Source organism: Saimiri boliviensis, chromosome 2 (assembly GCF_048565385.1).
Source record: "Saimiri boliviensis isolate mSaiBol1 chromosome 2, mSaiBol1.pri, whole genome shotgun sequence".
In the NCBI taxonomy this organism is placed as follows: Eukaryota; Metazoa; Chordata; class Mammalia; order Primates; family Cebidae; genus Saimiri; species Saimiri boliviensis.
The window spans coordinates 36,193,560-36,201,710 of NC_133450.1; positions in this window are offsets into that span (position 1 = coordinate 36,193,560).

Here is an 8,151-nt window from a genome sequence, read left to right on the forward strand (position 1 = left end):
TTTATAGCAGCAATAAAAGCAAAAATAAAAGGGCAAAAAAGATCCAAACAAGATGTCCATCAATTGGGACTAGTATTAATATTATGATTCATCTAGAAAATGAAATACTATGCAGCCATCAAAATGTATGATGAAGAATTATATTTATTGACAAGGAAAAATATTTATTACTTAATGTCAAGTGAAACAATGTCTAGAAAAGTATGTAGAATAGGCTTTGTTTCATGTAAAACTGTATACATATAACTATATGTATATTTATATACATAAATATGAGTAGAATTCTTCTTTCCAGAGGTTAACAGTGACTATCTTTGAGGGGAGAAATTTGATACAATGTTGTTAGTTTCTGCTTTGTTCTTTTCTATGTTGTGTAAGCATTTTACAAGGAGTATGAATCATTTTTCTAATAAAGCCATTAAAATGTTTTAAAAGTATTGATCCTCATGAGTAAGTAGAAAGCTAAGATTCAGGGAAGCTGACATCTAACTCAATAAAGCCACAATCTGCCAGTCCAAGAGCCAGAATGTGCCCCCATAACCATGCATTCCTCAAGTTTAGTGCCAATCTTTTGATTTCTGCCTTCTTTCTCCTTGTTAAGATAAAGCGAGGGATATGGCAATGGGGATCTGGGGGAGCTGGGGACCAATGTTCAGACCAGAGGGGCCTCACATCTTTTGATATTATCTGGATCCCTATTATCTCTTCAAAGCAATTACACTGTGACCACAACAGCATTACTGGATTCCTATTATACAGTATGTTCTTGTGGTTTGGTGGTTGTCCAAGACTTGAAGGAGCAGACACAAGTCTGGGGACAGAGTTAAGTTGGGTCCCTACTTCTAATTCAAGCCCATTTCACATCCTGCAAGAGAAATGATGTATTCAGCCATTTTCTCCACTTGAGGAAAGAAGAAAAGTGAAGCAAACTCGGTGTGGTCCATTGGCAGAGCTGTGGGAGGTTCTGGGTGGGAGTGGCACAGCGAATGACTTCAAGGAGGAAGTTCTGAGCCTGTGTTCCTTCCCTCTACCTCTTCTCACTCCTCCACAGCCACCCATGTTTGTCCACACTCCTAACTGCAGCACCAGAGACCCTCAGGACCTGACCTTTGACATTCTTTGAGTTCTGGGTATCATCCAGCTCAATTTAGCCTGGTGAAAAATCAGCAGTTAGGACAGGGATTGGGGTCCAGTAGGCCCAGGGTCTTCCTAGAACATGAATTTGGATGTAAATAGTAAAAACAGAGCCAGGTTTGGTGGCATCCACCTGTAATCCCAGCTACTCTGTAGGCTGAGGTGGGAAGACTAAGCTCAGGAGCCTGGGCAACATATGAGATCTCATATTATTAAAAAAATAAATAAGGCCAGGTGCAGTGGCTCACATCTGTAATCCCAGCACTTTGAGAGGCTGAGAGGGATGGATTACCTGAGGTCAGGAGTTCAAGACCAGCCTGACCAACATGGAGAAACCCCGTCTCTAAAAAAAAAGTAAATAAATAGCAAAAGCTCAAGGTTGTAAAAGAGTATTAATCTTCCATTACACAACTACAGGGCATTTACAAGGTCAAAATGGGTCCCTGGGCTGCCAGTTCCTTTCTTAGCCTATCCACTTCAAACACAGACATGCAGTTCCAGAGTAAAGGATTAATCCCCTCTGTGTTCTTCCTTTGTGTCACTGGAAACCCTCTTTGTGTCACTATTCTTCCCTCTGTCCTGAGATCCCTCTACTGTATTCCCTAGAGAGGTCACAGCCCTATACCTGACATTACTGCCCATGGATATGAAAAAAAGAGATTCCGGAGAGAGATCCAAGATGGCTGATCACTAGCAGCTCGGGATTGTAGCTCCCACTGAAAGCGCAAAGAAGGAGAGGACGCCACACCTTCACATGAATTTTTGTTGCTCACGCACCAGGAGATTCCCAGCGGAGGAGCCCCACGGGTCGCCAGCGCGACTCTTGTGACCGGCGAGGCGGTTTTGCCAGCGCCTCGGAGCGTCGGTTCTCGGTGCAGAGTCGGAAAAGCACCCTCAATCTTAACGCCGCTGATTTAGTCGGTGCAGTGGGTTGCTCAGATTTCGGCGCTGAGAATCAGTAAGTTGGACGTCCACTCAGAAACCCAATTACAAAGACGGTAATTATAAAGACCACAGATGGATAAATCTACAACGAAGGGAGGAAAACGGTCAAAAAAGGCTGAGAATACCCAAGATCAGAACGCCTCTTCCTCAGCAGGGGATCCCAGTTCCTCATCAGCAAGGAAACAAGGCTTGATGGAGAACGAGTGGGTTCCAATTACAGAAGCAGGCTTCAAAACGTGGATAATAAGAAACTTCTCTGAATTAAAAGAACTTGTTATAACACAATCTAAAGAAACTAAGAACTTTGAAAAAAGGTTTGACGAAATGTCAACAAGAATACAAAATTTAGAGAGGAAAATAAGTGAATTGATGGAGCTGAAAAACACAATACGAGAACTACGTGAAGTATGCACAAGTTTTAACAGCCGAATTGATCAAGCAGAAGAAAGGATATCAGAGGTCGAAGATCAACTCAATGAAATAAAACAAGAAGACAAGACGAGAGAAAAAAGGATAAAAAGGAACGAGCAAAGTCTCCAAGAAATATGGGACTATGTGAAAAGACCTAATCTACGCTTGATAGGTGTACCTGAATGTGACGAAGAGAATGAATCCAAGCTGGAAAATACGCTTCAGGACATTATTCAGGAAAATTTTCCCAGCCTAGTAAGGCAGGATAATATTCAACTCCAGGTAATACAGAGAACACCACAGAGATATTCCTCAAGAAGAGCAACCCCAAGGCACATAATCGTCAGATTCACCAGGGTTGAAATGAAGGAGAAAATACTAAGGGCAGCCAGAGAGAAAGGTCAGGTTACCCACAAAGGGAAGCCTATCAGACTTACAGCAGATCTCTCAGCAGAAACCCTACAAGCCAGAAGAGAGTGGGGGCCAATATTCAACATCCTTAAAGAAAAGAATTTTCAACCCAGAATTTCACATCCAGCCAAGCTAAGCTTCACATGTGAAGGAAAAATAAAGTTTTTTGTGAATAAGCAAGCACTCAGAGATTTCATCACCACCAGGCCTGCTTTGCAGGAGCTTCTGAAAGAACCACTACACATATGAAAGGAACAAACAGTATCAGCCTTTCTAAAAAAATTATCAAAAAGAGCATCAATATAATGAAGAATTTACATCAACTAATGGACAAAATAGCCAGCTAAAGACAGTATTAAACTCACATATATTATTATTAATTCTAAATTTAAATTGACTAAATCCCCCAATCCAAAGACAGGCAATTTGAATAAAAAACCAAAACCCATCAGTATGCTGCATCCAGATCCATCTCACATTCAAGGATACACAAAGACTCTAAACAAGGGATGGAGAAAGATTTACCAACCAACCAGAGAGCTAAAATAAATAAATAAAAAGCAGAAGTTACAATTAAGCAACAAAGATCAAAAGAAGCAAAGAAGGACATTATATAATGATAAAAGGATCAATGCAACAACAAGAAGAGCTAAAGATCCTAAATATATACGCACCCAATACAGGAATACCTAGACATATAGGACTTATAAAGAGACTTAGACTCCCACATAATAATAGTGGGAGACTTCAACATTAATATTAGACAGATCAATGAGACAGAAAATTAACAACGATATTCAGGTCTTGAACTTAGATCTGGAACAAGTAAATGTAATTAACATTTATAGAACTCTCCACTTTAAATACACAAAATATACACTCTTACCAGTACCACATCATATCAATTTAGAAGTTTAAATGAAATCTTGGTTGGCTCCTTGTTTGTTATTCTCTTCCCACATTTTCTTTCATGTCTCCATTATTAAAGACAATTATAGGCATACCCATATTTAGACTGCATTCTAGCCTGGGCAATAAAGCAATACCCCCATCCTCTCTCCCTCTTTCTCTTTCTGTTTCTTCCTCTTCTTTAAAAAAAAAAAAAAAAAAAAAAAAAAAAAGAGATTCCTCCAAAGATGTTGTTTCCCTTCCCACATCTGTACTTTGCTGAGGGACCTAAGAGAAAAAAGACGTTGACCTAAGCTGTGGGCAAGAAAGAAAGGCAGAGTCTTTTAGCAAAAAGAAGTGTGTGTTTACAAATGCTGGTCATTCTTGAGCCAAAGCCAGAGTTTAACCTACAAATAAGATATGGTAGAGCTGAGCGAAGTGACAGAGAAGAAGCGGCAGGTCGACAGAGAAGCATACCCTACTTGCAAGCCAACATTTTGTCTGCGGGCATCTTTCCGGGGTTAAATATGCATGCTCCAAACCTCAGTAACCAGGCAGTCACCATGCCCAAATCAGACAAGGGTGGGGGATGGTGTCTGTCTGCCTGGAAGACGGTGACAGCAGGGTATGAGAAAATGGCAGCCTGGGTCACATTTCTGGCCGAGTATTCCCCACATGAAGTGAATTAGTTAGCTGTTCCCAACGACTTCCCGGGTCCTTCGGCCCCAGAATCCCTGAGCACTCCCAGCTCTTTCTGCATAAGTTCAGATCCATGGTCAGATCCAACCAGAGCTGGAGCAGGAGCCAGAACAACTAGAAGCCTCTCCCACCTGTTTGCCTTCTCCTCCTCCTATCACGGAGTCACGTCTGCAGAACGAAAGGAATTTATATCTCTGGAATGGGGAGGGTGAACCCCCTGAGAGCAGGGGCCATGTATCTTCGAGCCTTCGAAAAGAGCCAGCATAGGACTGGTACGAGGCAGGCTTCAACAAATGTTTGTTAAATGGATTTTCTGTCTTCTTACTGGGACTTTTGTTCCTTTGCTCTGTTCTGGAATGAAAAAGTCCGTTTTCATGCTGCTGATTAAGACACACCCAGGAATGGGAAGAAAAAGAGGTTTAATTGGACTTACAGTTGCACATGGCTGGGGAGGCCTCAGAATCATGGCAGAAAGCGAAAGGTACTTCTTAGTTGGCGGCGGCAAGAGAAAATGAGGAAGAAGCAAAAGTGGAAACCCCTGATAAACCCATCAGATCTCGTGAGACTCACTACCACCAGTATAGCAGGGAAAGACTGGCCCTCTTGATTCAATTACACCCCCCTGGGTCCCTCCCACAACATGTGGGAGTACTGGGAGATACAATTCAAGTTCAGATTTGGGTGCGGACACAGCCAAAACATATCAGTGCCCTTCTTTTTCTCAGTTAACGTTTCTTCGTCATACACTTTTTATTTTATATATATATAAAGATACGGTAGAGCTACAGCATGGCCATAGAAACAGCACCATTGTAGAATACAAGTAATTGCACACCTTCCTCTGCATGGAAGTGTAGAATCTAAAGCAATTACTTGGAGCACAGGGTAATGCTTTGTTATAGACCATCTTGTATTGCTCTTATCTTCCATATGCCTAGGTTTCATTCTTTGCTATCTGTATAACCCTATCTATATAATCCTTAGCACAGTGCATGGCACATTAAGGGTTGTTGAATTGAATAACAAGTTGAAGGACTTTCTTTCCTAGCACTGTGCTGTTTTAAGGAGAGGGCTCCTCTTTTTTTCTTTTCTTTTTTTTTTTTTTCTTGAGATGGGGGGTCTCACTCTGTCACCCAGGTGGAGTGCAGTAGTGTGATCTCAGCTCTCTGCAACCCCTGCCTCCCAGGTTCAAGCAATTCTCCCTGCCTCAGCCTCCTGAGTAATGGGAACTACAGGCACCTGCCACCACATCCCCCTAATTTTTGTATTTTTAGTAGAGACAGGGTTTCACCATCTTGGCCAGGATGGTCTCAAGCTCCTGACCTCAGATGATCCACCTGCCTCAGCCTCCTAAAATGCTGGGATTACTGGCGTGAGTCACCACACCCAGCTTGGGCTCCTCGTGAAGTCAGGAGCCCATTTCTCAAAGCAACACAGTGCTAGGCAAGAGAAGACACTTAATACACATTTGTCAATTAATTGGCATCTGAGACTAATTGAACTAATTCCCCGGACAAGATGGCGTCTTTAGGATCATCAACCCTTTGGGCTTCTGCAGCCTTTCCTGAAGGTGGCAGAGTTCTAATGGGTCCAGGACAAGGAGGGTAGGAAGAACAGGGATGGGGTTTACCCCATCCTCTGTGAGGCAGTGGGCACACTGCCTCACTGCCCGCCTCAGACTCGGTTGCCCTTCAGCTGGCTCCTATGGGAGAAAGCTTTTGACTCAGATCTACAAAAACAAAGATTTTCCCACTCTACCCTATCCCAGGACCTAGCTGTGACTTGGATGAGAATGCTGTAATACAAATTCTTAACCTATTAATGTTGCCAAGTCCCAAGATATCTTCCTGCAATCACTGTGTCTGGCTGCAATTTCTCTTTGAACTGATACAGTGAAGTTGGGACAGGCACACAGTGTCCCCCCGCAGGCAGAGTGGCTTAGATAGCAGCATAAAAGCTTTTAGTTGCAAAGCCTTCTCATAATCAGGCTCGCCTCAACAATACTCCTTTGTCCCCCCTCAGACGACTAAGCTTCTTGTATCCTGGCAAAGGGAGGCACAGAGGGGAGGTGACCAGCTTGGAGTTTGGATTTTAATCTCCAGAGCAGAAATTCTTTTAAATTTGCCCAGCATCTGGGCTGACTGCTGAGTCGGAAATGAGAGGAGTAGAGTGGGAGAGGAGGGAGCATGGGGGATACGTGTGGAATGGGGCTCCCCCGAACGGTCCCCAGCTTTCTTTTTTTTCTAAGACAGAGTCTCGCTCTGTTGCCTAGGCTGGAGTGCAGTGGTGCAATCTCGGCTCACTGCAACCTCTGCCTCCCGGGTTCAAGCGATCCTCCTGCCTCAGCCTCCTGAGTAGCTGGGATTACAGGTGCCCGCCACCATGCTCAGCTAATTTTTGTATTTTTTTTTTTTTTTTTTTTTTTTTGAGATGGAGTTTCGCTCTTGTTACCCAGGCTGGAGTTCAATGGCGCGATCTCGGCTCACCGCAACCTCCGCCTCCTGGGCTCAGGCAATTCTCCTGCCTCAGCCTCCTGAGTAGCTGGGATTACAGGCACACGCCACCATGCCCAGCTAATTTTTTGCACTTTTAGTAGAGACGGGGTTTCACCATGTTGACCAGGATGGTCTCGATCTCTCGACCTCGTGATCCACCCGCCTCAGCCTCCCAAAGTGCTGGGATTACAGGCTTGAGCCACTGCGCCCGGCAATTTTTGTATTTTTAGTAGAGACTGGTTTCATCATGTTAGTCAGGCTGGTCTCAAACTCCTGACCTTGTGATCTGCCTGCCTCGGCCTTCCAAAGTGCTGGAATTACAGGTGCAAGCCACCACGCCCGACCTAATCCCCAACTTTCATAGTCAACTCTGTCCTCCAAAAGACTTACCACCTTCACAGTTAAACCCATACTTAAAAGTAGGAGGTGGCCGGGCGCGGTGGCTCACGCCTATAATCCCAGCACTTTGGGAGACCGAGGTGGGTGGATCACAAGGTCAAGAGATCGAGACCATCTGGTCAACATGGTGAAACCCCGTCTCTACTAAAAATACAAAAACTAGCTGTGCATGGGGGCGCACACCTGTAGTCCCAGCTACTCGGGAGGCTGAGACAGAAGAATTGCCTGAACCCAGGAGGCGGAGGTTGTGGTGAGCCGAGATCGCGCCATTGCACTCCAACCTGGGTAACGAGAGTGAAACTCCGTCTCAAAAAAAAAAAAAAAAAAAGTAGGAGGCGATGTGGTTTCAGTGTGTGTTCTTATTCTCACTTTGATTTCTTTTAGCTTTGGCCTTTTCCTCTCTTAATTTACTGCTCTTCTTATCAACCCGTGCTAATTTTCAGGGCTGTCTTAGTGCACACCCATTAATGTCTTAATGCTTTATGGATGAATTCACATGATCACAGAGTCATGAGTTCTTCATTTTCAGGCTCAAGGTGTTCATGAATACTGCATAGTCCTTATCCACTGGATTTTCTTTCTGATGATGAAAAAAATGGACAGGGCCTTTGAATATCCCCAAAGTAGCAAGACACTTTATTTTGAGACTTCTATGAAAGTACCTACCCTTTTCCCACATGGACATATGGATAGGAAAATCTTCTGATAAACCTGCAGGCCTTGGTCATTTCTCCTGGACCTAATGCCTATTCTCCTTCCACCGGTACAC